The following is a 14,267-nucleotide window of genomic DNA, read 5'->3' as shown; positions in this document are numbered from 1 at the left end:
CCTAACAAATCCTGACCTGCTCTCAAGACGGGGAAGACGGAGCTGGCCGATTTTGAAACGAGTGGTTTGAAGCCACATCTTGATTTGCTAGACCCTCCCAAGGAGGGTGGGGGGAAGGGAAAAATAGCTGATCCAGAACTGCAATCACACATCAGGTTGATTTGCTTGGCAGAACTTTCAGCAACTTAGTGCATCTCAGTGCCAGGCTGAAATATCCTATCTAGAAAGGGACCAGCAGGTCACTCTGCAGTTTTTTAGTCCTTGACCCTGCTGAGGCCATCCAACAGAGCTGCCAAGTACCAACCGTTGCAGAAGCATTTGTTCTTCTGACTTTAGAGAAAAAAAGTGACCCCCCCACTTGTTCAGTGGTGGGAGAGAAGAGCCAGATGGCTGGACCTGAGCAACGCATGTGACACTGGAGGTGGAGATCTAGAGGTGAAAGGTTCCATAAACCGATTACCAGGAAAGCACACAACTGGAAACAAATGGTAATAAAAATTGCAACATTCAGAGATCAAACGCCTTAAATCATCACATTTCTTTAATTTAAAAATGTGGGATAAAAGAAACTACAACGGCTCTGCAGTACATTTAAGCCAACCCAGTGTTTTCCAGGCGTGTCCCTAATTTATTTCACAGCACAGGTCTAAGAAAGCAGTTATAAATTATCACTAAGCACAGATGGAAGACTTGTTTTTTATAAAAGCACACCTAAAGAGTTGTTCTCTCTTTCAAAAATGACATCAACAAAAACCTTGTAGCATTAGAAGATGTACTTCATCCCAGAGCTTAAGTTGAAGGTATTCAAGTCAGAATATTTCCGTTTTCTTTCAGCAGATTTCTATTGGCTTCAAACCCAGACATCCCCAAGAACCACAGTAACCCCTATTCAAAGGGTCTTGTAAGGAGCTGGCCAAGAGACAGCAAAGATAACTAGACCTAGAGGTGCTCTCCAGGTCAGGTTTTTGCCTTTATTACACTCAAAAAAGTGATAAAGGAAGAAGTTAGGCCTTTATGTTTCATGCAGCTTCCAAAAACCTTTTGGAGGTTTTACTAAGTCATGGAAATGTCAGTTCCTGGGCACGTCAGAGCCCCCTCTAGCCCAAGCTCCCTGGTTTTGGGGGCTTTGCAGAGATGCCCATACTCTGTTCATACCCTCAGCACACAACGATCACAAACAAAACCAAGGCAATGCTCTAAACGCAAGCACTAAATAGAATTAGTTGCAACAAAGTTTAACAAACAAAAATACAACTGAAATGCACAACAGCATGTGGGGACTCAGGGCTAATCAGAACCAGCTCCCCTGTACTTCCAGCTCCCACTCAGTTTTCAACCACTGGAAATGAAAACCTTTCCATTTGTAAGAAGCTACAATATCCTGACAACAATTTGACTAAAGTCAAAGAGTTTGCTTTGGTTGATTATTTCCCCCAAGGAATACTAGACTGCTCTTGACTGGTTTACAGAGCACTTCTGTATTTGGAGGAAGAAAAAGGCCCAAGTAAAATTAGGTCCTAACAGCATCTCTGCTACCTGGCGAGGACGTAGGCTTGAGCACTACCTGGTCCAAGCTCCACAGACTCATGTTTCTACATGTGGATTGACACCTAAAGCCCAACGCAAGCTCCTGCAGAACCTTCCTGCCCTTGCAGCAAGAGTCTTGCGAGCCCTTTTAGGATCCTAGAAAGATTTGATAATACTGTAAAGACAGATTTACCCAGAAATTGAGAAGCCAGATATCCAGAAACCATATCCAGAAACGTACACATCTGGGTTGCTGTTGAGGAACAGCATGGCCCATTTCTCTTCCCTGGTGTTTCCCAATGAGCACACCAAGCTTAGCCTAGACATGGCCTTACATCAGCACAAGTCAACATGCAACAAGGTCAGACTCCAACCAGTGCTCAGGTCTGCGCTTAGAATACCTTTGCAGATGTAGCTCGTATCTTGCTAATCACCCAAACCTACATCTGAGTGTTGTCTCCTCCCCTCTTACCCAGTAACAGCATTAACAGAACAGGGAAGGTCACCGTTAGTTTCAATATGATTGGAATGAAGGAGGCTTCACGTAACTGCGCCCAAAACAGCTCAGTTCTGGTAGCTGCCTGGCCTTATCTCTCCTACTGGCCTTTGTTTGCAGATGGAGAAGATACTTGAAGACTTCCAACATGAGGTTTGCCAAATCAGTAAATTATGGTCTTATTCATGTATCCTTCCAGGCCCTTCCACATGCCCCTGGAGGATGGCAGAAGTTGCAGGACCCTCATTTGTCATTTTTGTCATTTGTTTTTTTCCTCCAATGACTCCCCTGCCTCTATCTAATCAGGGGGACGTTTCCTGTCTTTGTTCTCAACCATTCATCCTGCGGGAATGATTATTATCATCAAACAGCATTAAAATAGAAAGCCTGGAGCCAGCACCCAATTAGCATGGAGTTAGGGAGTCCTGGAAAGGAGCAACGGAAGAGACCACAGACAGTGCAACAGCAAAAACGGGCATCGACTTATGTGCCATTCAACCACAGAATTGTCCCACCTTCAAAAATAAACCTGGGTTTCAAAAACCCAGCATGGGCCAAGCTTGAAATGAAGAAAAGTCACGTACACTTGGTATGTCACCAGTAGGCTTAGAGAACAACGCCAGTTCATCCACCAATTTAAACCTTACATGGACTGGGAGACAACTGCTCCAGATCTCACAACAGGAGAAATTATTCAGATTTCCTTTGTGCATCAAATCTTTGCTGCCAGGAAGAAATCGCAGTTCTCTCCCGAAGGAGCAGCAAGATAACAGAGAGGTCCTCAGAGTGTACAGATTATTTTAAGCCTTAGATCCATATTAGAAAAAACCCCTATTTCTGCCTGTTGCCTGCTCAAATTCCCCATATATATCCCGTCCTTGTTAGAGCTGACGAAGTCTGCACTTGTACTTACTTCACAAATATGAGTGACGGACCAGTGTTAAACTGGAAGACTCTTCCAGGTTGTAGGGAATTGTGGATAAGATACGACCAAAAATTTGGCTGACCAGTCATTTTTTCCTCCAGAAGCATCCCTTTCAGATAATTTTTTCCTTCTTAAGAGAATAATCCCCCCAACATTTATGATTTTGCTTTTTATTCTTTTGTAGAAAGACCTATCAGCTTACCGAAAAACCTCTCTTTGCCTTGGATTTCAATTGGAAATCAGATTCAGTAAATTAAAGAAGTTTGTAAAGTCTTTTTTAATTTTGTAGCATTGAAAATATTAATTATTTGAGGTGAAAAATAAATCTTTTTAAACCAGGCCAGTCTTTTAACCCTTGAGAAATTAAGAATTTTTCCAGTCTTTCAGCAAACAATTTTCATTGAAGTCAGCTAGGACAGTGCAAGAGCTCCTGCCTCCCCATGGCCAGGTTACTCCATCACCCTGCAGGCACAACGCTGAAGCAGAGCTGCCGGGACACACTGTCCCACTGTCCCGCTTTGCATTAGCACAACCTGTCCCTCAGCACACGGAGACACGCTCCAGGTCACGTACACAGGGACAGGCATGAGGCTGGGCCATCCCTCCTCTTCCTCTGAATTATCTCTGGTTTCAACTTGCCTGCTCAGTTTCTTCACCTGTTAAATAGGGAAGATATTTCATTGTATGCTATAAAATAAGTGAATTTCTTACAAGGATGGCTGTGGTGTCCCAGAAGGCGGCTACAGGTATTACTTGGGTGGAAAGAGCAGGAGCAGCAGCATGCAGCTGGACAGTGACAGCCTGAGCTGGAATCTTGCTCAGACTTTCTGCATGGCTTTGGGTAGAAAATGAATTTCTTCCTCAGACATCCTGTCTGTAAGCCAAAGATCACTATGTATCAAAGACTTTTGAGGGGATGCTGCTGGTTGAGAGCCCTGAAAGCATGAAGCACTGAGTCGGCTTAGCTGACCCAAGGATTTGTCTCCCCGCATAAAATTGCGGTCATTTACTGCAGAGATCCCAGGACCTGTGGATCACAATGGAAACTTCAAAATAACCTCAGCAAAGGCTGAAGCTGAAGAAAAGCTTCTCCTAGAATCCCATATGACAAGGCCAGTGCAATTTGCAAAACCCTCTGTGTCACTGGCTCTTGGCCCTCAAGTCCCACATTATCATTTCAGCTCATTTTAGGAGGTAAATTCCACGTGTTGACCTCTAAGTAGCAGGGAAATCCAGACCCAGTTGTTGGGCCTGTCACTTTGCTGCTGGCTGGAAAAGAACCGAGTCAGGTTTAAAAATACAAATATGTTCATAATTTGAAAGTTTGCTCTTGTGATTACGTTCAGCTTATTTCTTTTCTTTTTCCAATTGTTTTTTCCACTTTCTAATTGGAGGATAATAAGAAGTGCTTGCATGCTTAAAAAGTACAAGCCTGCAAAACTGAATTTTTTTTTTCTTACTCATCTTTATACACCCTGGCGCCAAAGCCTGCCCTGGTGTAAATCATGTACTTGTTGGGAACTTTGCTCATTTATATCCAATGCGAATCCGGTCTCCAGTGTCTCCAGATAATGATCTTGTTGTGTTTAATACTGTATAAACACATAGGATGATGCGTTCCCTGTCTTTAAAAAGTTTGTTTAACTTTTTACGTCTCATCTTCAGTCAGAATAGCAAACAACGGGAGGGAAGGGTGGAGAAAGAGCGAGATACTAGCAATGAGATCATGCAGTGCAGAGTCTGGTAAACTCGAGGGTGAGAAGTCTTTCAAACACAAGTCTATCTCTGCAAAATCAATAGGAGGAAAAAAAAGAGGCTAAATTTAACCCTTATTCTATTTAAAACCCATATGCAGCATCTCACATAATTGCATTATATAAACACAATTGTGTTGTATTTACAGTTCAAAACAAAACACAAACCCCTCGACCGCAAGGCTGAACGTCCCACCCTGCTGCAGCATTTGCGTGCTGAAAAAGCCATGAAGAGGGAACAGTCCTGAAGCCCAGCGCTGTGCCAGACCCTATCTGGGGCTGTGCTGGCCGCCCACCTTGGCCACAAAGCAAATCCAAGCTCCAGGAGCAAATGGCTCCCAGTTTGCTCCCAGTCCTCCTGGGATGACCACTGTGCTGCAGGTGCAGTAAGCCCTGGGCACCTGACACAAACTGCTTTGGTGGTGCCAAAAAAGCCACCCACCAGCAAAGGGGCATGGGGAGAGCCCAAAATGTAAGTAAGGCACCTGCCTGCAGCCCAGCCACGGGATAGGGCCCTTAACAAGCCACTCAGCAGAATTTCCAGTCCTTCTGCAAACAGCACTGGAGGTTTCAACAGAAAAAACACCAACCACTCACCCCCAATGAAATGCTTAGCTGCCCACTGAAACATCTGCTTGCCAGAGACATCCAGCCCCGCGTGTGTCACCGCTGTCTGAGTCACACAGGAGGCCCATACCAGTTTCTCTGCATGGGTTACACAGAATTACAGCGTACAATAGGGTGGGAACATCCAGCACCCAACAGATTGTAGATGCAGAACTACAGCCATCGCTCCAGTTCCCACAGTGCCCTTTGTATTTGGTGGCAGGGCTCAAGGTCACCAGGCAGGAGCTTCCCAAGGTGGCTGAAACATTGATTCATCAGTTGTGCAACACGTGACGCCGTCTGCGGCTGTATCAAAATAAACCTTGACCAATGTGACACAGCAGCCTTGGCACGGAGATGCCGCTATAAACGATTGCCCCGTGGGCCACAGAAACACTACCCAAGTGAAGGAGGATCTCTTTGGGAGAGGTATACCAGGAAACCCACAAAGCCCTATTTCTCCATGCCACTGTCCTGGTTTCCCTACTCCAATTAACTCACAAATCAGGTTGGATTTATAGAGGACTTTCATATTCAGGCTCTTGCACAGGACAGAGAAGTCCCTCTCTCTGGATCACTGGCACACGGACAATGAGCTCCTTGTCCTCACTCCTGCTTCTACCAAGCTCTGCTGTGGCTTGATCCACATTGGGGTTTCTTTTTTTTTTTAAAATTAAATACTTAAAGACAACCTTAACTTTGCAAACACTATTCAGTGCAAGCAGCATTTTGGCTCCTCAGTTGCTCTAAAAAAAAATAAAAATAATCAGGCTTTTGTTTTCTTTCTTGGGGGTCTGACACTGTTTAATCCCAGTCCTCTCATTTTTTTGCAGTAGATGGGGCCCAAAAGCACAACAGTTGTGTTTATTTCTTTTCAGTTTGCCTTTGCAGTTTCTACTTGAACGAGGCATTCTGCAGCTGATGGTTAGCTCTGCTCCAGCTGTTTCTAGGCAAAAGAAGTGGCTAATGGGATCAGAGACCCGACCTTGGCACTCCAGGCATGTAAGCATTTAATTCTGCCACCCGATTTATAACCTACCAGACACTCCTGTGGTGATACCACTTTGCAGCAGCTTCGCAGCCACCAACATAGAGGTGATAGAAGCTGCATTTTAAAAAGACATCAGCTCTTCAGGGAAAAGCAGGAATCCAATTATAAAGAAAATTAATTTCTTTTTTGCCATCATTATCCTCAATCTGAAAGAAATCTCAGACAGAATGACTAATCAGGCTCCAGCCAACACAACCTCAGCTGTTGGCAGCAGGGAGGCAGCCTGGGAGGGGTGCAAGCAAAGCAAAATGGTCATGGATCCCCCATGCCAAGCAGGGGACCCTGTGCAAACCACTCGAGAAAAGGGGGGAGTGCCAAGTCCCCCTAGAACACAGCAAAGAAGAATAAAAGCTGCTCCCTGCCGGTGGAAAAATTGAAGGAAAGTGCTCCGCGGACTACACCACCTTTGAAATACATCCTCTGAGGGGTCCTGCAACATCAGCTGGTGGAAGATGGTGCGAACTCCAGCTAGAAACGCCAGCAAGAGCAGCCAGGCTGAGAGCAAGGAGGCCAGCCAGCCACCAGGGTCTGCGGGTGTTTACACATGCACACGCTAAGGCAGTGAGAGCTTCCCGAAACGCTGCTCCCTCCTTGACTTTAGGCTCTGGCTAAATAATGCTGCATTGTTTTGTATCAGGTTCTGCTCCCGCAGCCCCGCTGTGGCTGAAGAACAAAGGGGGCTTCATGCAGGACAAAAGGGGACTGTTCTACCTAATGAGGACCAGTTGAGAGGTATGGAGACAGCACCCTCTCACCATCGGATCGAGGGCAGCGAACAAGCCCTATCCTCTGGCTAATGAAGAGCAGTTGAGAGGTGCGAGCGAGAGACAAACAGGAACGTCTCTTAGCAAAGAGGGGGCTGGTCTCGGGAGACGCCCGCGCTGCCGCTTAGCGAGGGACAGCCTGGGAGAAGGGAACATGTTTAGGTTCATCTGTCACCGTGATGGCTCCTGACCCGCCAACCTCCCAAGCCTTGCTCTCTGACCTCCGAATGTGACCTCTCTAAAGAGGCGCTGGTGCTCAGCCAGAAGTCCTCTATTGACTACCTGTCAGAGGGCACCTGCTTAAGGAACCCCATAGAAATTAAAGTCACAAAATGAGTCACGAGGGACAGTTTGAGCAGGGAAGCCAGCATTAGTCCCTGGCTGGTAAACCAATCTCCCTAATTATCTGTCAGAAGAATCTCTCTTCTTTCTATTTTCTTTTCTTTCCCCCTCCCCCCCTGCTCCTGCCCCCTTCCCAGTCCTCTCTTCTCTTTGACTCATTATCTTAATTTCACATTAACCAAAGGGATTAAAAGCACCTTGGGAGGGGAAGGGAGGGAGGGAGAGGTGGAGGCTGAAAAAAGAAAGAGACTTCAAGGCTTCCATGTTGGGTGTTTGCAGGAGCTCAGGCAAGCAGACCAGCAACGCCGTGAGCCACAGAGCTGCCACGCTGGGTCATGTTTTCACGTAGCCCCCGTTGCCGCAGTCCAATCTAGTATAAAAGAAAACAAACCCTCGGCATAGCAGTGTAAACCAAGCCCTGTCCGAGGGAGGATGTATGGCTGTTCTTCATTTCCCCACCCTCCTCCCCTGCAGTGTAATTTTATACAGCTGCACTGGAGTGTCTTTGCTGTTTGCTGGTGTTTCTTGTCTTGGGCACATTGCAAAAGGCTGTCGTGGCGCCCGGGGTCCGGCTGCGCTCGAGGAGCTCGCTCCGCTCCCGGCTGAGCCGGGCTGGGCAGCGCTTTGTCATGCCAGGGCACTGTACCGAGTGGCCCCGGCCCCTCTGCGGTCCAGCCTGCAGCCCTGCGGCTGAAGGTGACTCCTAAGAGTTCATTAAAGGAAGATTTGTGATCCACAACTGTTTATGAAGTTTGTTTTTCTTAGATAATGCTAAGGCACAGGAATGGCATGATTCACCAGGTCTGGATCCCTCCTTCTTTTTGCAACCTTAAGGCTGCTTGCAGCCTGATCTGTGCAGCAAGGGACCGGCCAATCTTCCCTTGCTCTGACAGGACGTAGCTGGGAGCACTGCTGTTCCCTGTCCTACAGCAGGGCTGCAGGTGGTGGAGAGCAAGCCAAAAGGTGGGTTTATTTTCTTTAATTGCCTTCCACACTTTTTGGTCCATTGATACGCAGGAAAGTGCATCAGCCAGACACAAACAGCGAACTGCTTCCCCACTTTTACAAGGTCTAAACTGTGTGTGTGGTTCCCCCAAAACTCTCGATCCAGCACTCTCGATCTCAATTAGTGTTACATCTGAAGTTCATCAAGCACCATGTTACCAAGATACTGTTGAAACCAATGATAACACTCCTGCTTTTTCAAACAACATTTTTTTCCTTGTGTTTTCAAATAGAAGAAAATGAGGTTAACGGTACTCACTCACCCACCCACCAAGGAAGTGGAACTGAAGCCGGCACATCAGTTTCAGAAAACTCCAGCAAACCTACCTACAATTTGAGTGGAGATCTGAGCAATGCTCTCCTACAGATAAACAGCATCACCATCAGACCAAAGATCCCTTCCCAGAAAGTGTGACTGCCTCTCCCATGGCTGCATCTCCCAACAGCCCATGGCACTCAGCACCAGGCAGAATGCCCTGATGCATTCAAAAGCTAATTCTCTGGAAAGACAATTATTATGTCCTGAAATATGCAATTACAACAACAGTGAACAAATGGAAGAAAAAAAGAAAACACCCTGACAAAAGTCCCGACCTGGGATGGAATCTGTTCCCAGCTCCAGCGGTCGCTCTGAGAAGCGAGGCCAGGTGGGCCTGACCGCCTTTCCCCAGAGGATCACATCTGAGGGTTTACAACGAAGCCAGCTAGCAGGGAATTTTCACATGGGTCTAGGTTTCATCATGAAAAATTTTGCCCTGTTACTACTCCCAACCCCTCCAAAGGCCAGGACTGCATTTCAATTTTATTCACAAATCTGGCTGTAACCCATTACTCTGTTAAAAGGCCAAAGATTTAATAGTATATAACTCCACAGTTAGTCCCACTGGATTCCACAGGATTACTTTTGCAGCCAAGTACTAGCATTAAGTGTGAATAAAGACATCAAACTACAGCCTTAAGTGTTGATGATTCATCGGCAGAATTCCTAGAAGAGAGGGAATCCACACAACAGGCTCATAGCTGTGAAGTGACCTAACTAATACGTTGTTACGCAGATAGCAAAGCCACATCCATCAGGAGAAATGGGAAAAATATATTGCCTAGTGGGGAAGTCACTGAAAGCGAGAATGTTTCTTGCCCTGTTTCTGTGCAAGATCGTTATGAGCTGCCAAAGACTCCCTTATTCCTTTGCACGGCTGCTCACAGCGGGAGCCCCAGCACAGCCCAGGAGAGGTGACACTTGCTGCCCTTTCCTGCCCAAGCGATGGGGGAAAGGAGGAGCTCAGCAAAGTGCTGGTTGCTCCTCTCATTTACCTGCAAGCAGAGCTGAGCTCATGCCCAGCAAGCAAGCTCATGCCAGCACAGCTGGTTTAAGCAGGTGAAATGTATCTCTCTTTCCCTGCCCCATAACATCACTAGCAAGCAAATAAATGCTGGACTAAAGCACAGCTCCCCGAGCCAATGCTCCTCTTGTACTCAGGATCAGGTATCTCCAGTCATACCAGTTAACTCTTAATGAACACATAAGGGTTGGCCTTTGTTTTATTGGGTGACAACATCTTCTCAAGCTCAAATGCTAAGGAAGCTTGATGCAATGGATGACAAAGGACAAAAAAACCCCAAACCCCAGCAGTGGTGAAAAAGACATTTTGCACATATTTCCTCTCCCACATCTTCCAGGAAACTGATAAAACTGGTTTCAGATGGAGTTTTCATTCAAAATGCAACCATATATCTTTGAATTGAGTAAAACCAACGCCCTGGTGCAGGCACTGAGGTGAGGCAGCATGCCCTGCTTAATGGTCCACAGCCATGAGAAAAGACTGTAACTACACCCAGGAAAGAAGCAGCAGAGTTCCTCTTCACCTTCCCCACTGGCACCTACCAGGGGGATAAAGTGTCTCCAAAGAACTGCCTGTGCTTTTACTAGTGGTACATGCTGAGAAGCGAACTCACCCTATGAATTTAGAAATGCAGAAAAGCAATTCAGCCTCAGAAATGGGAAAGTCATCCTCTGGGCTTTAGTTTGGGAACACCACTGTGCATGGAAACCAAAGAGCCATCAACAGGAACTCATCCCACCTTAACATAAGCACCTGTTCTTGCAGCTTGGTCTGCCTTTTCCCCCCATCGAGGACACAGGGGAAAGATCTATCTTTATCCTCCCAGGGAAACTTAATACATTTAAAACAGTATCATTTAAAATAAACCCCTTGAAGTGGAGTGTTAGGATTAAAAAAAAAAAAAGATCACCAGCATTACCCATGGGACACACTCAAAGGCCCCAAAGCTGGGGGAACAGCGCTCCTCCAAGCCTTGGAAGCACCTTTATTTCAAACACTTCTGTGTGGATTAAAACCCAACCAAACACTTTTGCTGCAGTCAAAGTCAGCTTTCCCTGGGAGCGTGTCAGGGTTTTCAACACCGGCTGCTCTTGGGTGCTGCAGCGGGACACGAAGCAATGTCCCCTATCTGTCACAAGTTCCAGTGTGACAAAATGCACTTAAGATTCCCATTTGGAAAAAAAAAAAAATCAGTCGAGATTTTGAAGTTTTCTACAAAGTAAAAAGTCCCGGGGTTTTCTATTAAGAAAAAACCACACATGTTCTGGCAAAACCAAAGCCCTCCCATGGATGAGGACAACTCAGCCCCACTTTGGTGCTCAATACCACCGACTGTAGAGGCAACCGGCTCCTCCTCCGTGCTCCCTGTCTGTAAGTCACCACACTAGGAAGTCCTACCCTACCTCTGGTCACTTTATGAAGCCATGGTCCCCAAGTCCCTTTTGGAAGAGGTATACAGGCATCATCCATTCCCTTTAAAGGTCTGTTACACCTCGTGCGGGGTCACCAACCCGCTTGCTCACTGCAACACTGAAAAGTTTATTTACTATGATAGAGAAGCCAAGATGAAGTGAAATGCTAGTGCTGAAATGACAAGATCCTAGTCCATTGAAACAAGAGCCTTTTGATGTTATCCAAACAAAACATGAAAGCTAAAGGAAGTCATGCCAACTTCATCCGCTGGAAAATTTAGTTGAAGCTGACAGTCTTAAAAAACATTTTAATTTTAGCCAAAATCTGTTTTTTCTTTTCAGTGTAACCTGTTACACCGAGAATAAAGAAAGGCTGGGCCAGTTTTACTGGGAACATGCTAAATGGAGACCACGTACTGTGCTGAATTTTGCCATAGAAATGTGGACACAGCTTGGAGGGCACCTCCAAAAGACGACGGGGTGCCAGGACCTGCGTTCCTCTGCCCATGCCTGAGCTGGCTCCCATCCAAACAGTCCGGGGCAGGCCAGGGCCACCTTTTGTCTCCTTGTACCAGCCTACATGGAGCTATTCTGCTTGCACAACAGTAATGAAATCACTAGGAAATTTTTTATTTTCAACAGTCAGATTGGGAAAATAATTCAAATACATCTGTTGATAGTGACAGTCACACACCTCAGAGCTGATTAGGAAGAGCAATGCTGCACATTTTTAAAACCAAGCATTCGTGTACTTCCTTCCCTTCCAATATTTGGAAATGAGACAATACAATACCAGTAGAAACACCTCTTCCCTGAATGCACAGTAACGATAAACAAACCCCCAAATTCCAAATTAAGAGTAAGGAATCACACTAAGGTGGACAGTTTGACAAACCCAAGTTTCTACTGAAGCACCCACTCAGCCAAACTGTATGTGTTTGGAGAATGTTGGGTCTCAAGTTTAGTACAGACCAAAAGTCAGAAATAGCAAAGTGTCAAGTTTTACATGTAACAAGGAAAACAAGCGTAGTTAATACCACGGGTGAGCAAAGCAGCTGAATTAATGATGCGTCAGCCTACTTACAATGCGAAGCTTCCAGGCTATGCGGGTTGGGTTTCCTGGCCTTAATGTTTCATTTAAACTACTTTTGCAAATGTAACGGGCCAGAACTGTCCCCTGTGCTCAGAGGACATGTGTCCAATTTGGCTTTTGGCTGCACAGCCTGAGCTGTTAGTTTGAGTTGCAGAGAGAGATGTGATCATGGAAATCCCTGACACGGGGCACTGCAAGAGGAGGAATTCACTAGGAAACTGAATTGCTGAGGGGCTCCCAAGGCTTAGGGATGACCCTTGCCTTCTGTCCAGGACCACACGACTCAATGCTCAGCGCCTCAAGAGTCATGATTTTTCAGGAAAGTCTTCTGCAGAAGAGCCACGTTTCCTACCCTAGCCATACACTTGCACGTGTTGGGCTCCAGAGTCTCTTGACTCGGGTTCAGCTGCATGACCAAGGGACAACTACCACGTTAACATCTGCACTGGGACCTTTCTAACCCCTGCTCAGAGGACTACAAAAGCAGCTCTCTCTGTTCCTGGTACCCCAAATAAAAAATTCACACTGCCTCCCCCTCCTTGCCCTGCCTCTGCCTTCCCGTGTCCCCCAGATGAGAGCCGCTGCAGATGTGGAGCCGGCTCCACTGCAGCTCAGCTCAGACGCAAAGCCCCGGGGTGTCGTTACAGGCTCTTTCTGCCAGCCATAGAGATCCAAATGCAAGGAGGAAAGCAGCCCAGAACCGAGTTTCTTTATCAAGAAGATGTTTTTTCATCAAGAAAAAGGTAAAAGCAACACTCCTGCTCAAGCATTCGAAGGATGCCCTCGAGCTGCTGAAGCCCTTGGGTCCAAGTCCCCCATCTGCATCCCTTTAGATGTTCCTCTAAAACACACTTTTTTTTTTTTTTTTTTTTTCCACCCAGACTCCTCAGTCATCTCACTAGTGGAATGAATGATTCACGTTAAAACACTGAAGCCAGTTTAAAGCTAACTTGCAATGTAATGGATCCTCTTTCCCTCCTGGCTCCCTGCGCGGCACTGGCTGAGGCTCCCGTGCTGCTGCCGACCAGCTGCTGCGCTCCATCTCTCGGGCAGTGCTGCTGCCGCCTCAGGCAAAGCCATCCTCACCCTGTCCACCACCTGGCTAGGCATTTTTAGCTTTAGGCATGCACTTAAATTCCACCAAATACCTGTAGAATCAAGGCCACACAGGGTCCCTCGGCTATCTCTAACATGTACGCAGTGGCTAAAAGCAGCTGAAAAGGTAAATGGTTAAATGAAATTTTGGGATTCTTTTTTTCCCCCTGTACTCAGTGCCAAACGATTGCTGAGCTCCCTTGCAAAAAAATAACAAAAAACCCACAAGAGGACGTGTTCCAAATCAGCCACATAGCACAGCAAATAAATTCAAATGCAGAGGATTACTCCCCCAACACCATAAATAATAAAAACAATATACCTAGACTACAGATACCAAACCAAGTAAGAAACAAACATGCCTTGAGCCATAGATTGATCTATACATCTGAGTATCTATCATCCTTCTGCTTCTGTGTCTACTTTGGCATGTGGCATTAACCAGATCTTGAGACATGACCTTCAATTTGCTCACTCTAAAGCAAGTCTGTCGTGCCAGAGACTTAACAGATGATATACTCTGGCTCCAAGGAGTCAGCGCTCTGGAGTCTTTGAGCGTCCCACTCCAGATCTGGGATAGAGCAGGACTAAGCGCAAGCACGTAATACTTCTATCACTCCCCTTCGGGTCCTTTGGACTCATGTGGTTATTTACTACCTGGTCTGGCTGCTGAACAATCTGGGGAGGACTCAGAGCCTCCTTCGAGGACCCTCTGGAGTTGTGGTATGCCCCAGGCTATCTCCTGGATTACGGAGTTTCCATTGTGTTTTCTGGGGGAGATGGTGGGGGAGATTAACAGGAAAAACATTGTCACAAACCCGAGCCGCTGTCATGACTCAGTGCTCAGCCCCAGC

This window comes from Falco biarmicus, chromosome 1 (assembly GCF_023638135.1).
Source record: "Falco biarmicus isolate bFalBia1 chromosome 1, bFalBia1.pri, whole genome shotgun sequence".
NCBI lineage: Eukaryota > Metazoa > Chordata > Aves > Falconiformes > Falconidae > Falco > Falco biarmicus.
The sequence above is the reverse complement of the archived record's forward strand: the minus strand, read 5'-3'. Positions refer to the sequence as shown.